This window comes from Canis lupus, chromosome 8, assembly GCF_003254725.2.
Source record: "Canis lupus dingo isolate Sandy chromosome 8, ASM325472v2, whole genome shotgun sequence".
Lineage (NCBI taxonomy): Eukaryota > Metazoa > Chordata > Mammalia > Carnivora > Canidae > Canis > Canis lupus.
Genome location: NC_064250.1, coordinates 70,813,981 through 70,840,675, shown reverse-complemented (window position 1 = coordinate 70,840,675; position 26,695 = coordinate 70,813,981). Strand labels below are relative to the sequence as shown.

The following is a 26,695-nucleotide window of genomic DNA, read 5'->3' as shown; positions in this document are numbered from 1 at the left end:
TGAATGTGCCAATGAATGAATGAATGAATGAATGAATGAATGAACAAGTGAACCTCTGTCTCAAGCCAAATCCTTCCTGTCCACTTCATGTAACTCCAGTTTCACGCTGTCAGATTTATCAGCAAGCAGCTCCCCACAAAGGCCAGGACTGGTTCAGAGCTAGTGCCAGCTCCAGAATCTCCACAAAGTTTATGATGTGATCATCTGTCTAGAAGAGTGTCCAGAGGACCTGTCTTGAATCCTTATTGCCATGACAACATGATTCCTTTATTTAATATGTGGACTTGAGGTAAATGTGGGGAGCTCCTGAAAATTGGGGGCCTTTGGCCAACCCCCTTGACCACACCACTGTGTCCACTTCTGCGTGGACACAGGAGAAACCCAGGGCCTGGTATCTGCCCACCCGAAGCCGATCAAGAATCTGCTCTAGAACACCACAGATTTTGCCTCCCAGGGAGTTGCCACCATAACCAGCTCTGACTTCATTCTTTCTGGCCGGGTTGTGTTTGGGGCAGCCTACATGGACTTGTGTCTTGTTATTCACCTGAGGCATGTGAACTATGATTAATCAAATCAACTACAATGAGAATTCCCAAACTCTGGTGGCATTTTAAGGCCTCAAGAGTAAGCTGAAGCCAGTGTTGGGTGAGCCAGTATGAAAGAATCCAGTTTGGCCCTCCTTTGTGGAGGTGGGCCTACGAAGCGGTTCTTGGAGAGGGCAGTTGGGGTGTGGAGTTTCCAGTCTGGAGGCCAAAAGGGATCTAAGTAGGCCTGTAATTGCCAAATCACCTCTGTCCTCTGTCCTAGGTAGCGAGCATAAGAACAGCAGATTCACAAACTCATGTTCTCATTACACCTCTAGCTAATCAATGGCTCTAAGATGTTAATTTCCATGAGCGATTTGCAATGTAGATGAGTTTTCATAACTACCACATTTGAATTTCCCTCTACTATTTTTTAACATGGGCCCAAATAAGCTCATTTCACAGGAAGATCTAACACTGCTACGTGCTGATACCTGAAATGACAGTTTTAGGGCTTCTTGAAGTCACTAATCACTGCTCTGCAATTAGCAGGGCACCTAAATAGCCCTGCTTCATCAGGCTAACAAGAGTTTGCTAAACACCAGCTGTATTGTACTTCCTAAAGCCAGGGGACCCAGAGCTGGCCAACAAGCCTTGAGGACACCATTAAAGGGACCGAGGGCTGGCGTGGACATCTACCTGGGCTCTCTACGGACCCTGGCCCACGGTCCAGGTGTCTTGGGCATGCCCCTGTGCCTCTCCAGTGGCACTTCCCCTCTTGTGGGGGATATAAGAGACAGTGAGAGGCAGTCGGGCAGGGCTCCTGTACACCGTCCTCGTGATGCTGCCCGTGAAGCCACAGTGGGGGGAGGCCCTGCCAGGGTGGGCACTCAGGCACTCAGGGCGCAGCCTGATGTGGCTGCCCCTGATGGCTGTCACAGGAAATGGCCTTTCCTCCCTTGCTGTTTCTTTTTGAGTATGAGGCAAACTAAAAAATTTCCCCACAGATGGTGAAGGAACCAAAGTCGGACACTCTAACTTTGGTTTGGGGATTTTGCTCTTCTGATGGGGCCCTTCATTCTGCAAGTCCAAATGCAGAAACTGAGATGCCAGCACTCAGAACAAGGCTGTCCCAGGCCACTCCCCAGAAAGAACACCAACTGGCGTTCACCCAGGGCCTCCCTTGGACTCTGCCTGTTGTAGGGAAACAATTTGAATAGGCATAGGCTCGTCCGAAGCTGCCTGGGTGATCGAGAAGTGGGATTTGGGGGGCGCCTGGGTGGCTCAGTTGGTTAGGCGTTTGCCTTCGGCTCAGGTCATGATCCCAGGGTTCTGGGATCAAGCCTCAAGTTGGGCTCCCTGCTCAGTGGGAGTCTGCTTCTCCCTCATCCTCTGCCCCTCCCCCTGCTTGTGCTCTCTCTCAAATAAATAAATGAAATAATTAAAAAGAACCTGGACTTGGGTATTCCTTTCCTGCTTCAATCTGAGTGGATGTCAGGTCTTTTGAGTCTGAAAAGAAAAAAAAATGTTAGAAAAGGATCAAGGAGAAGTACCCCCAGCTTGTCTAGAGCCTTGATTCCATTTTCCCCCATCACTTTTAAGGATAAATAAAGTTGTTTTTGCCCCAGGATTGATCAAAAAATAACATCCACCTGTATATCTTTGAAACACTCATTCATTCCTATGCTCACAATGTCCACTGGGCAGTTGAAGAATGGGCCTGTTCTGCTGATAAATCCCAAAAAGCTGCTCGGCCTGCGGTGGTGATGAGCAGGGGGGAGACCACATCTTCCCCTCTGTGGGTAATGGCCTGTGAAGGGTCTTCCCCGCTCCCTCCTCTTCACTCCCCTTAGCCCAAGCTTCAGGGCTCCCTGCCAAGACTGGCTGCAAGGAGGGGTGAATGTGAACTTGCTGAAGTCATTTTTCAGTGGTTTTTGCCCCCAGAGAAGGGCCCGGCTACCACTGGGTTGTCAAAAGACCTGAAACTAATAATGCAATATAGTCTCTGACATTTGCCCAGAAAAACAAGGCAGCCTAACATAGAACTCCTAAAACCTTTTGTAATCAGGCAAAATCCAGTAGCATCATTCAGGTCTATGCGTTGAAGTTAGGATCCTTTCAAAAATGCTATAATTTCGCCCCAAGCCATTGCTTGCCACTTACCATCCCTTTCTCACCCCTCACTCTCACCCGCCATTCCCCCGTGCCATTCCTGCCACCATCCTCCTCATCTTCCCCGGCCACCAATTCTCTTCCCACCACATCCTCCGCACTCCCTTAACATCCTGTCCATGAGTGCTCCCTGCAATCACCACTGTCCTCCACATGCCTGCCATGCATTGCCTGCCACTCACCGTTTCCCCCATCACTCCTCTGCCAACCTCTCTCCCCCCACCAACCCCTACCTACCACTCTCAACCTCCTAGGAATGACGTGTGTCATTCTCCCTACTGCTCGTCCCCTAGACTCAGCTATGAGCAAAGCCTGAAAAGAGGGCAGCCTTCGTGAGCTGGGAATTGATGCCCACACCTCCAAATTGCATCTTAAATCCCAGAGCTCTGCCTCCAGGAATCACCTCCTTCCTGGACCTCTCCTGTTCTCCTGGTCCTTGAAAATTGCAGAGCCACACTCCTGAGGTTGGGGACTTGCTCTGAAAGGCTGGAGATGCAGAAGGCAGCCTGAGAGGAAGCCCAGACAAAATTTGGAAATGGGCACACTTCCAGAATTTCCAACAAAGAAGAAAGACCTTTAACCAGTCTGTCACAAAGAGACTTACTGTTGTGGAAGCTTCTCTCCTGGATTCTCTAGTGGAAGGGGGTTGGAGGGGCAGGATGGCTTGCTGGAGAACAAGGAGGATCTGTCTGGCTACAAACACGAGGGTCTCACTGTATAGGAACTTTTACTAACATTCATTGATACTGCCGTGAGCCAGGCACTTTGAGAGGCTCTGGGAGTGGAAAGAGAAATGGGACCAACAGGACAGACACACGTGCTTGCGTGCGCACGCATGTGCACGCGCGCACACACACACACAGAATTAGCCTGTGCACGAATGAGAGCAGAGGACCAGTGGTTTGGACAGTGTCTCACGTCCTCAGGAAGCTCCTCTTCTGTTCTCCATGATAACAGGGAGATGGATATTGTCTCAGATCAGTGTATGGTCACAATTACTGGCCAACAAATTAGACCAAAACTTAAGGCTTAGCCGACAATCATTTATTATCTTTCAAGGCTTCTGTGGGTCAGGAATTTGGGAAAGGTTTAGCTGAGTAGGGTCTCCCCTCCAGCTGCAGTCAAATCGCAGTGACCTCTGAACAGTATGGGGGTGGCTGAGCATCTCTCCACGTGGGCTAGTTGAGCTTTCTCACAACACGGCAGCCTCAGGACAGTCCGACAGGCTAGAGGCTTCAAGAATGGGTTTCCAGTCAACAAGGCAGGATCTGTATTACATTTGGTAACCTATTGGAAGTCACACAGTGTCACTTTCGGCATTCCCTGTTGGTTGCAAGCAGGGGGTGTCCAGGGCACCCTCTAGAGACACAAGTGGAATAGAAAATATCTTGGACCGTCCTGAGAAAATACAGTCTCCACAATTCAGTTCCTTGGAAGCAGAGCCTGCGAGGTATTTTGGGGACGTGTGATCTGTTGAGGTCATGTTTTTCAATAAAAGCCAACTGGGTAGAGAAGGAGAGTGGGGTAGGGAAGGGAAAAGAGCTGAGTGAGGGTGTGGGGTCCCAAAGGAAGTCATGCCCTCACTGGTGCCCAATGGGCTCAGGATGACAAGTCACGCCACAGTTGCCCCTGCCTGTGAACCAGTCAGCCATTGGCTATGAGCACCCCCAGGTAGAGACAAAGAATGTAAGCTGGGGTGCGTGGCTCTCATCAGCTGAAGCAATTCTCTGGAGAAGGCAGCTGTGAGCTGTTAGCAGCCAACACTCAGAGCATTTGGAGTCTAAGTGGGGCTCTGTGCTAGGCTGCAGAATGCCACAAATTCCTATTTCTGCATCCATGCCCTTCTGCATGTGACTTTGTTATTTATTTATTTATTTATTTATTTCACATGTGACTTTGTTACTCCTTCCATCAGGAGGAGTCTATGCCTCACTCCTTAAAACTGGGCTTAGCCATATGACTTGCATTGGTCAATGGGATATTAGCAAATGTAATCCATGCAAAGGCTTGGAAAGTGCTTGTTCATTGGAGTTTATGCTCTCTTGTGGCACTTGGAGCCATGAGACCATGGAAATGAACTCAAGGCAACTTCTAAAGGGACCACAGAGAAGAGAACCAAGGCATTCCAGTTAATAGCCTTGATCTGCCAGAAATGTGCATCCAGCCACCCTAAATCACCCAGCCCCAGCAGAGCCACATGAGTGAGCCCACAAGGTGAGACTATAGACCTATCCAGCTGAGCCCAGCCCAAACTTTTAATTCACAGAATCAAAGGCCAATAAATGATTGTTATTTTAAGTCACTAAGCTCCTGGGTTATTTGTTACACAGCAAGCCTATCTCATACAGGCACCAATAGTGCCCACTCCAGAAATCCAGTGGTCCCAAAGGCCTGCTAACTCTCTATACTTGCACGGATGGGGGAAAAAAAGGGACTGTCTCCTGGGTCTGGTTTTGGCCCTCTGACCCTCTGACTCTTAGGTGTGCCACTCACACTGACCTGCACAGCCATCAACCAAGAGCATTCCCTAAACCTCCAGAGTCCTTCACCCCAGAACTGAGATCTATGGAGATCCTCTGGAGCTCTTGAGGGTCCTGGAGGCAAATGGGACCCAGCCCTGGAGGAACTCCCAGAGTAGTGCCCCTTGTCTAAGTCCAAGCTTTTTGCCCTTGGGGCCCCAAACTTTGGATTTGGGCAAAAGTCAGGGTCACTGAGTCATCTCTCCCGTTATTACAGCCTCAAATTAGAGTCAGGGAATTGTGTCAGCAGGTTTAGGAAATGCCAAGCTGCTCCTTCTTACAAAACAATTTTTGGGTCTCTTGGATAAAGATTTCAATATTAAACATTAAGATTTTGCTATGATTAAATTCTCACTGGGCATGAAGAAAGAGCTGTAACTACATTTCAATGTAGCATTTGAAGGGATTTAGTGCTTTTCCATTAATTTTTTTTAAATGTCAAGGGTATATATCTTTCTTCGAGGACTCAGCCTATGGCAAATTTCAGATTTAAAAACACCCAGCGATGGACTTACGAGACCAAAAGAGGAGGTGAAAATCTACAATTCAAAAATTGTAAAACTGCTAAGTTTTCACTTAATTCAAAAATCATCTCAGTGGAAAATTTTGTAAGCTTCCCACACATAATCAAAGAGATCTGGTTTGGAATTGCAACTGAAATAAACCCTTGTAAGAGCTTGCTTTCTGAATAAAATGATCAAGCTGAGATCAAAGGAACTTGGGAGTGATTGGGTCTCATTACAAAAAACCCAACTGAAGGACCACGTTTATGCTGTCACCTGGAAACAGGCTGGACCCTCTCTCTCCCCTTCTCTCTCCCTTTCTCCCTCAGCCTTACCTCAAAGCCAAGAAAGCAAGCAGAAGGGACGGTCTTCAATTTTATGGAGCAATGAGATTTGTAGTAAATATTTATTAGCTGTTTAGTAAATATAATTAAATTTCTGGCTGAGCTTTACATGGCTATCTTATTGGAATTAGCTAAGGTTTACTTTCAAATCCAAGTGGATACGGTGGAGTAAAGCCACGCAGGTATTAAAGAGCAAATGATAAACTGATGCTGATTACAGCAAGAGGGCAGGGGCTTCCTGTCTCTGAGGGCCAAAGGGCCTGGTCAGGGAGCCAAAACCAGGGCAGATGCCCTCGTCTTGTGCCCTCTCTGCCCTGTGTGGAGGGGCACCACCATCTCTTGCCAGCACAGTGCCAGAGAAACTGTGGCTCCTTCCCCAGGAAGGAAGCGTGCATGCAGGTGCCTTCTAAGGGCTGGGCTCATCCACTCCAGCACCCATGTCACTGGGATCCACGAGAGAAGGCCTTTGGCCAAGATCCTACAGTCCCCAGTCAGCAGCTCAGAGCACAACCTCCTAATTCCCTCTCCAGTGCTCAGAACACTAACCCCACCCACTAACTCCTTCAATATGTCGGTGCTTTCACCTCCTAAAAAGAGACTTTTACCTGCAGTTTCATTCCAAGGCATGTACTCTAGAGGATGAGAACATCTGTCCGTATAAAAATTGTTCACGAATGTTCATGGCAGCATCAGTTCTGACAGCCAAGAGGAGGAAATAGCCGATGTGCCTCAGCTGATGAATGAATAAACACATGAAGTATCCATACAATGGAACAGTATTTGGCAATAAAAGGTAGGAAGTAGTGATACATGCTGTAACATGGATGAACCCCGATATGATCATGTTAAGTGGAAGAAGCTGGACACAAAAGGACCACACGGCCTACGATCCCATTATGTAAAATGTCCCAAACAGGCAAATCCAGAGAAAGAAAGTAGATGAGTGGTGACCTAGGGCGATATGAGGGTTAATAAAGGGGTGACTGCTACAGGACCAATGGTTTCTTTTGGGGGTAACGAGCTTGTTCTAAAATTGATTGTGGTGATGGCTGCCCAACCTCGTGAATATACCAACAACCACTGAATTGTACGCTTCAAAAAAGCGATACCACTTTACGGTATGCAAATCACACCTAAGTCGTACAAAGGACTTGCACTGGATGGCTGTGGCGACAGCTAAGGTCTGGGTTCAAATCCCAGCTCCCCCTCCTACAGGCTGTGGGCCTTTGGGTGACGTGCCGCACGGCCCCGTCTTCCTGGTTCCCTGACCCGGGTGCAGTGGCCTCGGCAGGGCTGCTGTGAGGACTCCGAGAGCCGCCTCCGGGGTCCTGAACCCACACGGAGCACGTGCTTGCTCCTGCGCGTGCTGAGGAGGCGGGCCGGGCTCTGCCATGTGACTCGGGGGCAAACTCTGATAGGCTGAGCCGATGGCTCTGCTAGCCAATGGCTGGCTTAGGACAGGGCATGTGACCCAGTCCGAGCCAATCAGATGTGAGCGGCTAGCTGCTGAGGCATGTTGGGAAAGGCGTCGAGGCGGATAGGAGGCGCAGAGACCGAGGTAATTTCCTTCTTCTGTTAATGTTCGGCTCGGGCTGCGGTTGGCTCCCAGAACCTCGTCAGTCACTTCGTAACCATTTGGGGACTCACCGGAGGGTGGCGAGGGTGACCGGGGAACAGTGTAGGAGAACGGCCCTTCAGGGTGGCGCCGCCGTGCCCGGAGCCCCGCTGCAGTCGCCGCTGAAGCTTCCCAGCCGGCGGGCAGCTGCAGAGCCCCCCAGGCTGTGACGACGGGGCGTCGCCGACGGGGGTCTGCGCGGCCGGCGCCCAGACGGCAGCAGGCACGTTTCCAACAGGTTTCTCACTAACCACCTGTTTATTTTCTTCTGGAAACATCCACCCTTCTTCCAACGCTTGCCTGCGTCTTTGGTCTCCGTCTGTGACTGATAACGTGTGCTGGGCTCTAGGATCGGCTGCCGGAGGCGGAACCTCTCACTTGGATCTGTGCTTTGTGTGCTTTACCCCTGACACCGAGCCCACGGCTTGTAGGAACCCGCCAACGCGAGGAGCCTCGGGGCTCTGAGGGCTGCCGGGGAAAAGGCTCTGATGAGGCGCACGGCAGGGTGTGCTCCCGCTGCCGACCCCGCCTCGGTTTCTCCGAGGCAATTTCGTCATCAGTGAAGGGGCCCAGATGATTTCCACGTGCCTCCTGGTTCAGACGTGCTGTGAGTCCACAGTGATGGTGGCAGGTAACGGGGGACAAAGGGCCACTTCCCTCTCTCCGGGAGAAGAATTCGTGCATTCCTTCCCTCACTAATTCCGGGACGCCCGTTAGGTTCCTAAGGCTCCCCGAAGGAAGCAGCTGTTAAACTGCCTCTCGACACCAGCTGGGGCTTTCCAGGCCCAGGAGGAGAGGTGTAGTCTTCAGGCATCAGACCTGAGATGGGCCGAGGCAGGGAGACACCAGGCTGTTGTGCACTCGGGACACAGAGGGCCAGCGGTCACCCTCAGTGCTTGTCTCTAGCCCTGGTGGGGAGGTCAGGAGCAGGCCCGAGTCCTAGATGTGGGCTCCAGGCAGAGGCTGCTGATGGACGGGTGACAGGTTGCTCAGATCCGCTTCAGGAAAGGAACTCCAGGCAGAGCAGACCAGGGCGGCCACGGGCACAGTGGGCAGCTGCCAGGCCTGAGGACAGCGATGCCAAAGGTCTGAGCAGAGGCCCAGCCTGCGTTTGGCAGGTGGGAAGTTGGCACTGATCTGAGGTGGGCTGAGGCTCTGACGTCGACAGGACTTGAGGGGACTCTGAGGCCTCAGGTGCTCCAGTTTAGGTGCCTGGGGCGGGAGGTGTGAGGACAGTGGGTCTGGCTGTGATGACCTTGGATGTGTGCAGATGAGGCTCCTGTAGCACACCGTGGGGAGACCCCAGGGAGCTGGGGTGGTGGTGGAGGTCAGGAGTGGGAGCCTCTGAGGAGATGGTAGGCAATCTGGAGAGAGAAGGGTCCACCCACAGGGTCCTCACCAGGCATTTCTTCTTAACAGGCAGCACTGTGGTCAAAGGCCTGCTGAGTCAGGGCCCAGTTTCTGTGAGCCAGAGCGCCCTGGAGGCGGGAGGAGAGAATCAGGGGAGTGGAAATAAGGCCCCAGTGATGAGCACAGACAGTGGACATGCATGGTTTAACTTGGGGTAGTAAAAATAACAAACCCAACCTCTCCCCTGAGGTACTAAAATTCCCCACTTTTAGAGTGGGGTTAACTTTAGCAAGAGTGAGAGTAAGCCAGCTTTGTGGAAGACAGCTTCCAGGTCTCCTTAGACAACCCCAATGGATTCCAGCAGCTGGTTCCACCCCTGCCTCAGTTTCCCCATTCTCAGTGGTTGTGAGCATATTCCTCCCTCCTGCACTTTCACCCTGGGAAGCAGTCCTCACCCTTTGAACTTGAGGCCCCAGATGGGGAGATAACAGCCACACTGGAGCCACCGCTTTCCACTCACTCAGACCCCGAGTCCACGGTCCTGCAATCCCAGCCTCCTCCTGAGTTTCCAGCAGAATTGTATAAAGATTTAATAGCTGAGGGCTGTAATGAGAGCTTAGATTATTAAGATCTCATTTCTCTTTGAAAATATCTCATGAAGTATTCTCTTAAATAATTAAAACTAAATTCCACCTATCAAAATAAATGAAAAGGCGGGTGTCCTTGAGTGACTTCTCAGGGCCACCAGCTCTTTTCTGTGTGCACTGTCACTAGAGGAATTAGCTCACAAATCCTGGGCTTCCTAAACCCATTCTGTCCCCCTCTCAGGCCAGAGCTGTTCAGGTTGAGCATTGGTCAAGTGACCAACCTTCCCGATATACCACCGTCCTGAAGATACAGACAGGCAAAAAAAAACCTCTTGTCGACATCAGATGTTGGCACCAATTGGCCAACCCCAAAATAAGGATTTATATATATTCCAAGAATGCAATTTCGTCTATACTTAGAAGATGAAAATCAGCCTTGCTGGACGGTGAGCTCATCACCTCCCAGGATTCAGCCGGCGTCTGTCTGTGGGATCTCCCACCAGCCTCTCTGGGGCCGTAGGGCCCTCTGGCTGGCGACCTAGTGGTTGTTGCTCCCTCCTGACAGGAGTAGAGGTGTTGGGCTGAGGTCGTTGTGATGGAGTGAAGGACGGTAGAGGGAAGGGAAGACAGGCTGTACCGACTGGACGTTTTTATGCACATTTGGGGCACAGGTGTCTGCTCTCCCCTATCCACACACCCTACTGGTTCCCTCTGAACTTTCCTCCTCAGGACCTCATTCTCATGCCACCCAGGAGGGGCTCCACTTAGAGACCTTTCCACCTGTACACATCCCTTTCCTACTAGGTGCTAGGTGGGACACTAGGTGGGCACAGCAGAGGCCCCTCGTGCCCGAGACCAGCAGCACCCTAATGAGTCCCATTCCGAAAAACTGGGGCTGCCGCTGCTGTGCACAGGCTGCCAGCCTAGGACCTCTTGGCCGCTCCGGTCCTTCAGAAATCACCACTGATGTGTCTCTGCTCCAGAACACACAGTAGCTCCCGTGGCCAGCCAGAGATCTGAACCCTGAGTGACCAAAGCAGATAAAGAATGATGACCATGGGCCAGGGCTGAGTCTGCCCCAAGGGGAGGGAATATGAGGTCTTGACATGGTCTTGGCCGTAAAGGGCTTCCCTTTAGTGGGGAAACAACTTCATGCCCACAATGTGGACATGTGGGGGTGTACCCAGAGCGTGTGGGGGGGGGCGTTGGGGTCATTGCAGGGGTTTCCTGAGAGGGGATATCTGAGCCGGCCAGCCGAGGACATCCAGATAGAGAGCCAGGGTGCTGAAGGCCCAGGAGGCTGGGGTTTACCTTAGGGCCAAGGGCAGCCACAGAAGAAGGGGGTGCTGGCCAGGTATGCATTCTGGACAAACCTCCTGCTGGCCCATGTGGAGAACAGAGTTGTGGAGGGTGGAGGTGGGTTCCTGGGGAGGGTGCCGAGGGCCTGAGCTGGGCAAGGAGCATAAGACAAGAGGCTTGGTTTTGGGACGCCGATAGAGGCTGCAGAGACAGGGTTTGTGGCCTGAGGACCAGGAGGGGGGATTGGTGCTTGAGTGGATGGTGGTGCCACTGCTGAGAGGGGGACCCAGGAGGAGCCGAGGGTTGGGAGATTGGCCAGGCGGTGCAGGTGCTGAGAACAGCAGAGAGGCAAGTTTCGAGGAGACCTTGGTTATTCATTCAGTCCTTTTCTGCCCAGGACCTCCTTGGGACAGGCCTTCTGCAGGTGGGGCCACACTGGCCGTCAGCACTCGGGGCTCCCCACAGCACCTGCAGTCAGGAGACCATCAGAACACGATCCCACAGCAAATATAAATCACAGATGAATCAGGGCATGAGCCCTCCAGGAAAGCCCAGTAGCTGGGAAGGCCTTTCTGAGGTGAGCTGGAGCCCAGCCTAATAGAGGGAATCCTGGAGAAAGCTGGCAAGGGGCAGGGCCTAAAGGATGTGGAGAGGAATCTAGAGGTAACTGAAGAGATCCCATCAGGGCACAGACGTGGTTCAGAGCGCACTGTTGAAAGAGCAACTGCATTAGGCAGCTCCAAAGAAGGGCCCTTCCAGGGTAGCCCCGTGAAGTCGCACAGGTTGTGCATTTCACGGAGTCAGACATCTAGGAAGGCGCCACTCCCAGTGTGGGTATCTAAAGCCTGTATACAGAAAAGGGCAGTGCTCTAATCACACAGCATGTGTGGCCACTTGCCATCACGTGTAACAAGGTATCTTTAGGAAGAGGTGCTCTTTTCTAAGTCATAGCTCGAGGCTGTAAAGGGCATCAGGTCCAGAGGTTCCAGAAGACTGGCCCAAACCATTTCTCTGCCATGGAGGGGCAGGAACCCTCGAGGACAGGTAGGCAGCTCCTAGGAAGTGAGGAAGTAGGGCCAGGGCTAGAGGCAAGATGGCCCTGAGCCCGAGTCTGTGAGGAAGGGGCCGAGCCAGTGGAGCAGAGCAGAGGTCTCAGGCAGGTTGGGGTCCCGTAGCACCTGGCCCTGGTTGGTGGGTAAAGTGGCAAGAGAAGAGGGGGAATTGGGGTGTTGGCTGTAGAGGGTCCCCAGGCTGCCTTAACCTCCACCACACACATGGCCCAGGAAACAGCCTGGGACCCACCAGACTCCCAGTTACACCTGGAGAGAACATTCTGGTGACATGCAGGCAGGCAGGCCCATTCACCTGCAAAATAATCTAGGAAGTATTTATTGTGAGGGTATAATTTCTGTCTATGGGTATCCATAAAGGTATTTTCACTATAAATTGGGGGAAAGCTCCATGAATGCCTTTTTCCCTCTCCGTTTGCTCTGGGTTAAAAAGAGCTGCTCTCTAAATATTAGGTGCACACACAGGTCCTCACCCCTCTTCCCCTCCCACCTAAGCCCATACCCCACCCTCCAGACCTGTCCCCCAGCCTCCACAGGGAGGGCTTGGCACTAGGCTGTGGCCTTAGCTGGCTCCTGCCAGGATTCAAATCCTGACGGAGGAGGAGGGAGGAGAAGAAAGGAGGGACAGTGGGGAGGGGTGGGGAGGGGCCACAGGAGCTGATCAGCCATGGCCCCAAAAGAGGGTCATGAGAGAAGCCACACAGAGCATCTTGAAAAGAAAGGGCAGCCTGTCCAATCACGGTGATGACTGTAATGATAATCATAACAGTGGTACCCCCCCCCCAGTGCTGGCTCTCCCTGGGCCCTGAGTGTACCCCCTTCTCTCACTTAATACTCACTACCGCCCCCATGCGGAGGTTCCATCACCTCTGAAGCCCAGAGAGGGGAAGTAACTCACGGAGGGTCATGCAGCTCCTGAGCAGTGCAGGTGAGGTCTGAGGGCAGCTGCGTGGACCTCCAGCACGTGCGGGTAGGAGCCAGGCACCTCTGGCCCCCCACACCGCAGGGCACCCGCCAGCAGTGAGCCAGTTCTTGGAAACACAGCTTAGCCAGTACACACAGCATAAAACACAGACACTTCTGGATGGACTTGTCTGCATTCTGGACCTCCGACAACCCTGTGACTTCCTCCTAGGGCCCCAGTGGTTGCTCTCAAGAGCCCCACCCTGACCCCCTAAGCCCTGGATTCCTCTCCCCCATCTGGGCCCTGACAGAGCTGCCCTGGATGTCTGTCCTCATCCATGCAGGCTTTGCCAAAGTGGGGACACCCTGCTTTGTGACCACATCCTTGTTCCTGATGACAGGGGACCCAGTAGTAGGGTCACTGAGCTCTGGGCAGGAGGCTCCTAGAGTGCATTGCTGTGGTTGAAAAGCAAAGGCTTTTGTTGGCCTGTGACTCTCTGGGGCATTTTGTAGGAGCAGGCCTTCTTGACATCATTGTCACCTCCTTTTCCAAGGCCACATGGTGTGAAGAATGCACCTGGGCCAGGCTCTCAGGGTGTCCCTAGCCTGTACCCCAGTATCTGCAGAGCCAAGGTGGACGGTGCTGGGTGATGAGCCTCAAGGGTCTCGGGTCTCCCTGAAGCCAGGAGAGCCCCAGGCCAGCTCCCAGCCTTCCTGCCTTTTGATTGCCGTCCCAGGGTGCTTGCTAGATGGTGTCTCAGCGTCCCCAGCAGATTGAGCCCTGAGAGTTTGCAGAGGTGAGCAGCTCTAGCCCTCTGCCTGCAGTGGCTCTGTCTGGGTCTCCTGCCTGCTTCCCTGGATCCTTTCCCAGATGAGCTGCCTGCACCCATGTCCTTGCTGTCGCTCTGTTTTCTGGGCGCTTGTACCCTACGGCCTCTCCGAGCTCTGACTCCCTTCCCTGGGAAAGAGCACCAGGAACAGGGTAGCAGGTTTGAGGTACCCGGGCTGGACTCGTGGAGGTGCTCAGCAAACTGAGGAAGGGCCATCAACGAGCTGAGAGGTTCCAGAATGCTCAGTCTCGCTCCTGCTACTTGTGGATTCCTGGTGTATTATTATTTGTTGATTGTTGGTATAATTTTTGTTGATTTGCTGATTATTGTTTGTTGATTCTGGGCTTGCAGAGCCACAAATATTCACGTATCTCAAACATTCCCTGCTGTTTCCTGGCTAATTCAAGCAAAACCCAGAATGTTCTGCCTGGGTGCTCAGTGCCTCGCTGTTGCCAGATAATGGACAGGGAGAGGCCCTGCCCCCACCTGCTCTGGGAAAACAGAATGATTAGCCAGGAAGACTTCCCTGGGTGGGTGGTAAGCATCGCGCAGAGATATCAGCCCCGGCCAGCTCTGACCACGCAGAAAGCCGGCGCGCAGCCATGGGGGTGCCCTCCCCGCACAGGCGCCACTGCGGCTTTGGGAGCAGGAGCTGATGGACAGCCGCACACCGCAGTCCACCCCCTCCCCAGCATCCAGCCCCTGGGACTAGCGCCTGCAGGATGTTGCCTGGGCTGTCTAGATAAATCCTGAAATGCTAATGCATTAAGGTACATATGCAAAATAGGGGTTACCAAGCGCGGAGCCAACACTTGCAGCTAGGCACCGTGTGGAGCGCTGCCGGTGGTAGTGGTGGCAGCCTGGGGATGCACAGGGCCTGGGGTTGGGCCTTGTCGCACTGCAGCCCCTGAGCGTGGCCTGGTCCAGACACCCAGCTCTGGGGAGGACTCGCTTTGTCAGGGAGCTGGGATTTCTGCGGCAGGAGGAGGACAGTCTGCAGGAAATGTCACAGATTCTCCTCCAGGTCTCACTGGGACATGTGACAGCCGCAGTCCTGGCCGTGCCAATTGGGAGGGGAGGTCTCTAGGCTGAGAGAGGCTGGGACACGGTGTTTACCGCAGCTTTGGAGCAGAAGGCACTAGAAATAGCTGGGGTCTTGCCCCTGGAACCCACCCCGCCTGGCCACCCGGCAGGTGGTGGGACAGGAATAGGCAGCCAGACCCCAGCCTGCAGGCATGGGGAGCCTCTACCTCACTGGGGGATGACCCAGGCTGTGGGACCCTAGATCCTTGAGCTGCAGGGGGAATGGGGAAGGGTCATCTGGCTCTTGCTCGAGGAACCCTATCCTGCTCGGGGCTGGGAAACAGGCCCAGTATAATGAAGAGACAGGCCCCACCATTTTGAGGGCCAGCCACCGTCCCTGAAGCCCCAAAGCAGTACCCTGGACTTCAGAGCCAGGGCAGGGGTACTGGTCTCTACATCAGTTCTGTAACACCCTTAACTCTTAGGGTGCAGTCTCCTCACCTGCACTCCAGGCACCATGAGTCTGACTTCCCAGGGTGACAGGCCTGGGGGTACCCAGAGCATGGGCAGCAGGGCCTGACACCCAGCTCGGGGTCAACAGAGAATCCATACACTGTGGCAGATGTTTCCAGGGCATCGGAGAAGGTGGATGAGAACTGGGCCATACGCAGAGGCGAGTCTGGGTGTGAGCGGTTCAGTCTCATGGCGCAGGGGGAGCAAAGACCAGGCCCCCCCAGGCACACCCTGTGCCCCTGCACAGCTGATAAGAATAGGCTGCTGCCTGATGGTTTTTCAGTCCAAACCTCCTTGGAAGTGGCATGTTCTGCAGGCTAAAAAGGTTCAGGCACCAAAATACGGCAGCCAGGGCGCCAGAGGTCTGGGTGGAGGGCTGAGCCACACTCTTTGACATCGACCTCATGTTTTCAAAATATCACACCTCGTGACTATTCCTGGCATGGCCTGAAGGGCACAGGGGTTTTGTGTCTGACTTCCTTTTTAATTGTAAGTGCAAGCAGCTGGTTCCTGGGCCTGGGGTCAGAGCACCAGGCACCTGGCGCCCTGGGAATTGGGTGCAGGTGGATGCAGGTGGGCAGCTGAGCCTGAGCACACACATCACCAGAAGGTACAGACTTGGGGTCAGGAGGATTCCACCCCTCCCCCCCAAGAAGCTGACTTGCAAGGGTAATTTAGGGTTTTGAGAGTGTGACCACGGCCCAGTTCTGGCCTCTGGACTGCCCTCCCTCCAGTGTCTGCATCCATTCAGCACCCCCTGTGGGCATCACAAACACTGGCCTTCCTGTGCTGGGCCGGGGCACACAGCCGGGCAGACAAGAAGCTCCTCACACCAGCAAAGCTGCCCGTAGGTGGAAGCACGGTCCCTGCCCTCTGGCTGTCAGTGAGGGCACTCCCTCTGCACCAGACCCTGGCTGGACAGTAAAGGCGCCGGGAGAGGAAGGAGGGGAGAGCCAGCACGACCTGCCCACAGTCCTGTGTGGTCTCCTCCCCTGCCCCCCTCCTCCAGCATCTTGACAGAGGGCAGGCCGGCTGCCAGAGCTGGAGCACCCTGGTCCTCGGCCGACTCTGGCCCCCACAACGCCACCCGCCTCTCTGCCCAGGTTTGGCAGCGCTGGCCAAACAAGCAACCCTTCCCTGCCTTGCCTGAAGGCCTTCTGAGCAGACCCCAGGCAGCACTTGTATTCTTTGTTGCTGTCATAAAGTCTGTTTGGGGCAGAGGGCTAAGAAATGGGCAGGCACCCCTTCTGTCAGGGACCCTAGGCTCCAGATCATTGTTGCCACCCACCTGACAGCTCCTTGCACGGTGCACAGAAAGCCCAAACAGGCCGTGGCTGGTTGGAGCCGAGAGCCTGTCCCTGCAGTGGCCTGGCCAGCCTCATGGGACCCTGCTCTCTCCCTCTCTATCCTTCCCCATGGCCTGAGGGCACAGGAGGAGGGCAGGACAGGCCCTGGGCAGCCTCCAGGGTTTCTACAGCCCCAGAATGTCCTGAGGAACAGGAAAGACTGCCCCTCTCCAGCCTTAGGACATCTTCCTTCCGTGGGGGACTCTGGCAGGGGGTCTAATGCCCCCTGGCTCCCCAAGCTCACCTGCTTTCCGGGAGGGAGGTGAGCTTCTGAGGCGTTCTCCTATGTCCCATCCACCACTTCCTCTGAAGCCTCACCTCTGGGAACCTGGACCCGACTTGTGAGTTCCTCTCTGCATGCCCAGGACATTCAAGCAGCAGACAGGAGGCCTCTCACAGACATACAGAGCACATGCCCACTGGAAGGGGGCCCCAGAGCAGGAGGTGGGGGGCAGCTGGAGCCTCACCAGTGGGCCTTCTCAGCGTCTGGGGACTGTCCCTCACAGTAGATGTCCCTTGAGAATGGACTGAGGACCAAGACTGGCATCTGCTTCTGGACTTCTCCTGGGTAAAGCTGGGGGGCTCAGATCCACCCAAAAGGGCTTCTTGGGGACTTTGCATGCCAAGCCTGCCAGGAAGTCCTGGAACAGTAATGACCCCAAAGTCATGGGGCTCCCTTCCCCAACAGCCCCACATGCACACAGGCCTTTGGTACCTCCACAAATTGCCTCTAGCACCTGGATGGAGCCCAGGGGCTCATTGGGCTCTCCCACCAGGCAGGCAGGTCCCTGGGGACCCGTGTTAACTGTGTGGCCCTCACTTCACCTCCCCTAGGAACCCCCCAGGAGGCAGCCTGAGGAATGGGGTGGGGACAGGCATGTCCCACAGCAACCCTGGAGGGGCCCTGTGCTGCTCACTGTTACCTAGGCAACTGGGAGGGCTCTTCCAGAGCCGGCTTTCCTCACCCGGACACAGGCTCCTCATCCTGCCTCGTCCAGGCTGTGGCCAGCCCACCGATGGGAGGGTGCTCCTTCCTCTGAGCCCCACAGTACTGACGGTCCCCGAGATGAGGGGCTCAGAGGCCTGGAGACAAGCCCGTCCTGACAGGTATTCAGCAGCAGGGAGGGAGTCCATAGACCCCCTGGACACAAGCTCTGGCTCACATCCTGTCCACGTCACTTCCTTGCGGCAGAGCTTGGGGCGAGTCTTTACATTCTCCAAACCCAACTCCTCAGCAAATGGGACAAACAGCCACTGAGGGAGGATGACACTACGTGGGGTGGCTTATGTGATGCCCAAGTGGACTCAGGGTCAGCTCAGGAAATGGAGCAGGAGCAGGCAACGGAAGAGCCAGGGACTGTGTGTTGGGCTGGGGAGGTGGCCGTGTCACGCTCCAGCGTCCAGGCTGAGTGGCAAGGGTGGGTGCAGCCTGCGGGGGGTGTCTGTGCCCAGAGCTGAGGCAGCGGTGTCCTCGTGGAAGTGCTTCCAGTTGTGATCTGGGGGCAGTTCCCGGCAGCAGGGCCTCCACCTGGTTCCCATGCCCCCAAGATTTCTGTGGGCTCCCCTCTCTCCCTGGGTCACAGGTTTCCCTCGCTGCTGTATCAGCGCTGGGACAGGTGAACTCTCCGAGCACAGTTTCAGATTTGCCTCCTGCCTTTTGAAGCTCTGTTACGAGGTGCATATCCATTTACGGTTGCTATGTCTTCCTGCTGAGCTGGCCCTTCTATCGTTACGAGCTGTTCCTCTTTGTCTCTAATAACATGCTTCCCCTTAAAGTCGGTGCTGTGTGATATTAGTATAATCTCCAGCTTTCCTAGACTTCCTGTTTGCAAGGCATAGCTTTTTCCAGACTTTTCCCAGATACGACCTATCTGCGCCTTTGTTAAGTATGCAGCAGAGTCACACCTTGCTTTTTATCCAGTCCGAAATGTTTAACTTTTAACTGGAGTGTTATTATATCTACACGGCCTTTTGGTTGCAGTTAAGTTAGATTTAGGTCTGCAGTTTTGCTCTTTGTCTCCCCTTTGTGGGTTCCTCTGTTCCCGCCTTCTTTTGTGTTAATACAATATTTTTTAATCTTTTGTAATTTTCCTATTGGATTTCCATCTGTATGTCTTTGCATATATTGTCCTTTGAAAGATTGCTCTAGAGATTAAAATACAAATTTTAACTTATTCCCATCTACGTGGAATTAGTTCTGGATTACTTAGGTAAAACACAGCGACAGGGCAGCCCTGGTGGCGCAGCGGTTTAGCGCGGCCTGCAGCCCAGGGCGTGATCCTGGAGACCCTGGATCGAGTCCCACATCGGGCTCCCTGCATGCAGCCTGCTTCTCCCTCTGTTTGTGTCTCTGCCTCCCTCTCTCTGTGTGTGTGTCTCTCATGAATAAATAAATAAAATCTTAAAAGAAAAAAAACAACAACAAAACACAGCGACAGTGCATTTCCATTCACCCCAGCCCACCCATACGGGTATTGTCATCTAAAGGATGTTAATGTTATAAACACAGCAAATACAGTGTTATTACTTTTGCTTTCAACAATAATGTCTTTTAAAGAAGCTCTAGGAAGTAGAAGTTAATATATAGCTCATCGGTTTTCAGTGCTTGGCCTCAGCTCCAAATCTGCCCTTCTCTGCCTTGCGCCGTGAACCTGGAGCTGGCCCCTGTGACGCTTCCTTCCGCCTGCCCGAGCCACGCTAGGCTTTGCCAATAGAGGGCGCTAGAGGGCCGCCGCGAGGCCTCAGCCCAGCCTCGCTTCCCTCCCGGTCCCTGGGCTTTCCGTCCACCGGTGGCCGCAGGCAGCTCGCAGGAGCCCCGCGGGGGCTCGCTCTCCAGGGAGTCTCTTGGCCAACAGTGGGTCACTTCCTACGAGCCGGCCTCAGCCAGCACCTTCTGTCCTGTTTCTGCCACTGCTGGGCTGCGCGTTCCCTGGAGCTCGCATCTCAGCCTTAGGGGCACACATCCTCCTCCTAAGTTCTTAATTTATTCTCCCCAAGCCATAGAAGCAACAGCTCTTTTCTGCTTTTGCTATTTCTGTAATCCTTAAAGATCTCTTTTGTCCATTTTAGGAGTTAACCATCTCTTACCAACTTATAATTCTTTGTTAAAACTTCTCTGTTTGAATTTGGGTGGCTTCTGGCTTCCGGCTGGAACTGGAATGATCCATCTAGTCTCTTACATATTTACCAATTCCATGGGCGCCCATTCCGACCTGTCGTTCTGAGGTTATTTGGAGGCTATTTCCTTTTACCCTGACCATCTTCCTTTAGCATTTCTTACAGTGAAGACCTGCTTGGAACAAATTCTTTCAGTTTTTATTGAAAATTTCCTTCTTTTGCCTTCATTTTGAAGGTTTTGCTGGATATAGAGTTCTTGTTTGCCAGTTTTTCATTTTAGCACTTGGAGTGTGATGTTCCAAAGTCTTCTGTTGAGAAGTCAGCTGTTAATCATAGAACTGTTCCCCATCTACATAACCTGTTCTTTTTCTCTTGCTGCTTTCAAGATTTTTCTCACTCTGGTTTTCAGCAGTTGGACTTTGATGTTCCTAGGAGTAGTTTCCATTGTTTTCATGGAAATTCTTGAATCTATAATTTTAATGCTTTCCACAATATCCGAGGTAGTTTTTCTATTATTTCTTCAAATACATTACCTGTCCCGTTCTCCATGTCCTTTCTGACTCAGACACATGTTGGCTGCTTCATATTGTCCCACACATAGTTGAGGCTCTGTTCATTTTTCTTCCAATCTTTTATTCTCCATTTCTTGGATTGTTTAATTTCTGTTGCTCTAGAAGTTCACCAATTCTTCTGCCATCTCTAATCTGCTAGTCAGGCCATCTTAAAAAAAAAAAAACACAAAATTTTCATTTGTTTTCATACTGTTCAGCTCTAGAAATTCCATTTTTAATAGTTCTTAAAACTCTTTTAAGTTTCCATATCTGCCCAGTCATTAAAATAACGATCTCCTAATGATTGATGCATCCCTATAATAGATGTTTTGAAATTTTTGTCTGCTGAATCCAACAGCTGGGTTCACTTGGGAGTCAGTTTCTACTGACTCTTTTTCCTGATCACGAACCATACCTTCCTGATTCTTTGTATGTCTATTAATTTTTGGTTGAAGATTGGACATTTTGGATAATACATAATAGTGACTCTGGATTCTGTTGTGTTCTTATGATGGTTGTGTTATTGTCATAGCTTAAGAGGGCAGTAAAGTGCCTATGTTCATATTACAAGCAGTTAATATCTCTGCTCATTCCTTTCCGCTTCTAGCTCCAGGTTTTGTTACCTGAGTCAGTCAAGGATTTCAGTAAAATATATACATAGGAGCTCATTATCCCTGTGGCTCCCTTGCTTCTGAGGATTCCCTTCTAAATTCACAGCTTCTCTGCCAGCATCAGGTTATGCCCACTGGTCCCCCAAGGCAGTAAAGCTTCAGCTTTCTATCCCCCAAGCTATACATATTTGGGGAATGCATGCAGTTAAAAAGCAATAAACTCACAGATCTCATCTAGCTGCCTTTCTAGATTCCTCTCTGCTCTTCTGATCACCCTGGGGTTTGTAGCACACACATAAACTTGTGGTCAGCCAGGGACATGAGCACAGTTTATACATAGATTTTAGGTCTCATCCTCTCTGTGGTTCTCACTTCCAGAAATCTCCTGGGGTTTTCTGCTAGCCTTGAACTCTGTTTTCAGTTAGTTCAAGGTGATGGGGATGTGGTGTCCACTGCACTTCTCCACTTTGGCAGTGGGCATGGGGCAGTGGTCTCAGGGAAAGAGAAACATAAACTCAATTCTTACCCCTTTTGGTTGCAATTCTTTAGGAAGAATCCTCCTCCACTTTCTCTGTTTTTGGGTGTGTGAATCTGACTTCTCTAGGGACCTCGTAGAAGTAGAATCATATTTATCTTTTTTTGTGACTAGATTACCTCATGTAGTGTAATGTCATAGACTAAGTGTTGAAGTCCTCCAAAATTCATATTTTGAAACACAGCGCCCAGTGTAATGGCATTTGGAAGTGGAGCCTTTGGGAGGTGATTGGTTCATGAAGGTGAAGCCCTTGTAAATGAGATTAGCACTCACCCCAGAGAGCTCCCTTGCCCTTCCCACCATGTGAGGACACAGCGGAAAGATAGCCATGTAGCAACTGGAAGCAGAACTTCAGCAGACACTAAATCTGCTGGTACCTTGGACTTTCAGCCTCCGGAACTGTGAGGAATAAATTCCTGTTGTTTATAAGCTACTGAATTTGTGGCATTTTGTTATAGCAGCCTGAGTAGACTAAGACAGTCCTCAAGGTATATCCATGTTGTAATATATCTCAGATTCCCTTCCGTTTTTTTTTTTTTTAAGTTTTATTTGTTTAAGTAATCTCTACACCCGGTGTGGGGCTCGAGCTCACGACCTCAAGATTAAGAGTCATGTGCTCTTCCAACTGAGCCAGCCAGGTGCCCCAGATTCCCTTCCTTTTGAGGCTGAATAATATTCACTATATGGATAGACCACATTTTGTTTATATATTCATCTGTTGATGGATGTTTGGGTTGTTTCCACCTTTTGGCTGTGTGGATAATAGGGCTGCTATGAACATGGGTGTACAAATATTTCTTCAAGGTCCTGCCCTCCATTCTTTTGAGTATATTACAAGACATGGAATTGCTGGGTCATAGTTCTAATTTTATTTTGAGAAGCCCAATACCCTTTTCATGAGTCTTCTTTTTGCTTAAATTTGCTTAAATTCACCACTAGCAAAGGTGAGTCCTGACAGATGCTCATCTCTCACTCCAGCCTGTGGTGTGCTCAACAGAGTGGTGAGTCAGAGGACTGTGCACTGCCAGCTTCCCTGGAAAATAGAGCCAGAGGCAGAAGCTCACATGCCAACTCTTTATCAGGAAGTATAGTCCAAGGAAGCAGAAGTGAGGAGAAAAGGAACGAAGAAGAGCAAATAAAAGACGGAACATTACCGAACCAGCCACAGCTTCAGGACAAACTGATTTGCTCCATCTCATGGTACGTTTTCAGAGATGCCAGCAGCATCTCTGAAGAATCCAGGGTGCTAGGATGAGAGAATTCACAGGATGACCCTACTCTCCTCTTGGCTGGAGTTCACGGAGGGCATTGATACCTGTTGCAGTTCCAGGTTGCACAATTGTGGGTGCCGAGAAGACCCTATTGTGTTCTGTGCTTCGGAGCTAGAGGGTAGCCCTCAGGCTGGAGAGAAGGTGTACAGAGTCTGGGTGTGATGTGAAGCACTCCTGGGAGTGTGTTGAGCAGAAGCCCAGAGCAGCTGCTGCCGCACACCTCAATCCATGACCACAGGAATGGGACAAGGCAATGCAGGGGCCAGCAGGCAGGGCATGTAGGCAGGGCGAGGGTGGTGTGGGAGTCCAGTGGGGGTGGGCAATGGGGCGATGTCGGCCACAGGATACCCACTTTCAGTTAGAGGTTAATACGTTCTGGGGATCTAACGTCCAAGTATGCCTGGTGACTGTAGTTAACACCGTGTTGTATGCTTGAAATTTGTTAAGAGAGTAGTTCTTGTGAGTGAGGGATGTGTTAACTATTCTTATGGTTATGAGTCTTTGATTTTTATTTTAAATAAATATAAACACTTATCAAAAACTTTAAATGTCAATAGTACTACTGTTAAGAAATCCTGGCCTAGTGAAGGGGAAAGATAATTAAATACATTAAGTCCTGGGGTCTGGTGTCCAGGGCCCAGCCTCTAAGATGTGCTGCATGGGCACCAGAGCCAGGACAACTGAAGACAGCCGAGCACCCATGAAGCAGGACGGTTGTCTCCTTGCATCTTCTCCTCCTGGACACAAAGACCCTGTCCACTCCAGCACATAGGGTCTTGATCAGTATTGACATCTTAATAATATTAAGCCTTCCCCATGAACATGAGATACCTTTCCATTTATCTGTCTTATTTAATTTCTTGAGGTGGTAATGTTTTGTAGTCTTTAGAGTACAAGTCTTTTCCCTCCTTGGTCAAGTTAATTCCTAAGCATTTTATTCTTTTTTTATATATTTCTTTTAAAGATTTTATTTATTCATGAGAGACACAGAGAGAGAGAGAGGCAGAGACACAGGCAGAGGGAGAAGCAGGCTCCATGCAGGGAGCCCGATGTGGGACTCAATCCGGGGTCTCCAGGATCACACCCTGGGCTGCAGGCGGTGCTAAACCGCTGCGCCACCAGGGCTGCCCCAGCATTTTATTCTTTTTTATGCCATTGTGAATTGTTTCCTTAATTTCCTTTTCAGATGGATTGTTGTATAGGAAATGCAACTGATTTTTGTGTGTTGACTTTGTATCCTGCTACTTTACTGATTTACTAGTTCTAACAGTTTCTTTGTGGAATCTTTAGGACTTTCTACATAGAAGATCATATCATCTGTGAACAAAGATGGTTTTACTTCTATTCCAATTTGGATTACTTTTATTTCTTTTTCTCTCTTAAATTGCTCTGGCTAGGATGTTCGGTACCATGTTGAATAGAAATGACAAAAGCGTGCATCCCTACCTTCTCCTTGATCTTACAGAAAAGGCTTTCAGTACTGTGGGATTTTCATATATGGTTTCTATTGTGTTAATTTAGATTCCTTCTATCCCTAGTTTATTGAGTCTTTTTATCATGGAAAGGTGTTGGATTTTTTCAGATGTTTCTTCTGCATTAAGATGATCATGTGGTTTTTGTCCTTTCACTCTGGTTTTATTTTTAGAGCGGGGGAAGGGCAGAGGGAGAGAGATAATCTTAGACAGGCTCCATACCCAGCATGGAGCCTGATATAGAGCTTGATCCCACGACCCTGAGATCATTATCTGAGCCAAAATCAAAAGTCAGACACTAAATCAACTGAACCACTCAGGCACCCTATTCACTCCAACGTCTTCATCTGTCATGTTTTTTTGTTTTTTTTTTTGTTTTTTTTAAATTTTTAAGTAGGCTTCATGCCCAGCATGGAGCCTAACGTGGGGCTTGAACTCATGACCCTGAGATCAAGAGTCGGACAGTTAACTGAGCCACCCAGGTGCTCCGTTCTTTCATTCTGTTAACGTGATGAATTACACTGATCGATTTTCATATGTTGAACCATCCTTACATTCCAGGAATAAACCCCACTTGGTCATGATGTATAATCCTTTTAACATGATGCTGAATACAGTTTGCTAATATTTTGTTGAGGATTTTTTAAAAAGTTTTATTTATTCATGAGAGACACAGAGGCAGAGACACAGGCAGAGGGAAGAGAAACAGGCTCCATGCAGGAAGGCTCTTGCAGGAGCCCAATGTGGGACTCGATGGGATCACGTCCTGAGCCGAAGGCAGATGATCAACCACTGAGCCACCCATGAGTCCCTTGTTGAGGATTTTTGCATCAATGTTCATAAGAGATATTGGTCAGTAGATATCTTGTAGTTTCTTTCAAAAGCTTTGGTCTCAGGGTGATGCTGGTCTCATAAAACAAATTAGGGGATGTTCCCTCAATTTTCTGGGAAAAGTTTGAAAAGTATTGTCAATTCTTTACTTTTTTATTTTTTAAAGATTTTATTTATTTATTCATGAGAGACACAGAAAGAGAGAGAGAGAGAGGCAGAGACACAGCAGAGGGAGAAGCAGGCTCCATGCAGGGAGCCCGACGTGGGACTCGATCCCGGGTCTCTAGATCAAGCCCTGGGCCGAAGGCGGCGCTAAACCACTGAGCCACCCGGGCTTGCCCTCAAATAAGATCTTTAAAAAAATTTTTTTAAATAAAAATAAATATATTTTTTAAGTGTACTGTTTAATTTCTACACTGGAAAACTGAATTTCCCAGTTTTCCTTCAGTTATTGAGGTCTATATCCTGTTGTGGTTGGAGAAGATACTTTGTATGTTATTTATCTTAAATCTCTTGAGACTTATTTGTGCTAACTTATGGTCCATCCTGGAGAATTGCCCATTGTGCACTTGAGAAGATGTGTGGTGGTGTTTGTTGAGTGCGGTGCTGTGTGTGTGTGTGTCGGATCTGGTCAGTTTATTGTGTTGTTCAAATCCTGTTTCCTTATCTTCTCTTTGGTTGTTCTATCCGTTGGGAGTAGGGTATAAGTATTATTATTATTATTATTTTAGGACTATCAGTTCTTTCAATTTGATGATTTTTGCTTCCTACATATTGATGATCTGTTATTAGATGTGTAAATGTCAATAATTGCTTTTTATCGAGGCCCCTGGGTGGCTTAGTTGGTTAAGTATCCAATTCGTTTTTTTTTTTTTTTAAGATTTTATTTATTTATTCATAGAGACACACACAGAGAGGCAGAGACACAGGCAGAGGGAGAAGCAGGCACCATGCAGAGCCTGACATGGGACTCGATCCAGGGTCTCCAGGATCACGCCCCAGGCTGCAGCGCTATAAACCGCTGCGCCACCAGGGCTGCCCAAGTATCCAATTCTTTATGCTTAGCTCATGATCTCAGGGTCATGAGATTGAGCCCCATGTCAGGCCCTGTTAGGTTGTGAACCCAGCTTGGCATTTTTCTCTCCCTTCCCTTCACCCCGCTCGCACTTGCTCTCCCCCACTCCCCGCAAAAAAAAAAAAAAAAAAAAAAAAGAAAAGATAAAAGAAAAAAAAATACAATAGCTTTTCCTCCTGGCTGTTTTGAACCTTTTATTAATATATCATGTACTTCTTTGTCTCTTAACAAATTTTATTTATTTATTTATTTTAACAATTTTTTTAAAATTTTTATTTATTTATGATAGTCTCACAGAGAGAGAGAGAGGCAGAGACATAGGCAGAGGGAGAAGCAGGCTCCATGCACCGGGAGCCCGACGTGGGATTCGATCCTGGGTCTTCCAGGATCGCGCCCTGGGCCAAAGGCAGGCACCAAACCGCTGCGCCACCCAGCGATCCCCCTTTTTTTTTTTTTTTTTTTTAATTTAAAGTCTGTTTTTTCCTGGGGTGCCTGGCTGGGTCAGTTGGTAGAGCATGCAACTCTTCATCTCAGGGTTGTGAGTTTGAGTCCCACATTGGGTGTAGAGATTACTTAAAAATAAAATCTTTTTTTTAAAACATTTTATTTATTTATTTATGATAGAGAGAGAGCG

The 26,695-nt window shown here is 50.5% G+C and overlaps 2 long non-coding RNA genes across 4 annotated transcripts; one reads left to right on the top strand and one right to left on the bottom strand.

Moving 5' to 3' along the window:
* Window positions 1-3,718: 3,718 nt before the first annotated feature.
* Window positions 3,719-14,255, bottom strand: LOC112657358 (uncharacterized). Of its 3 annotated transcripts, none has more exons than XR_004817818.2 (4): window positions 12,882-14,255; window positions 9,483-9,630; window positions 6,668-9,155; window positions 3,719-4,139 (listed from the first exon to the last, which is right to left on the bottom strand). It is a non-coding gene; the product is annotated as an uncharacterized LOC112657358 (long non-coding RNA). The 3 variants fall into 3 exon arrangements; XR_004817816.2 differs by having other exon boundaries at window positions 3,719-4,198; window positions 12,882-14,254; XR_004817817.2 differs by having other exon boundaries at window positions 3,719-3,983; window positions 12,882-14,253.
* LOC118355421 (uncharacterized) lies at window positions 8,144-25,818 on the top strand. Its single transcript, XR_004817821.2, has 3 exons — window positions 8,144-8,308; window positions 11,311-11,490; window positions 22,391-25,818. It is a non-coding gene; the product is annotated as an uncharacterized LOC118355421 (long non-coding RNA).
* The last annotated feature ends 877 nt before the right edge of the window (window positions 25,819-26,695 follow it).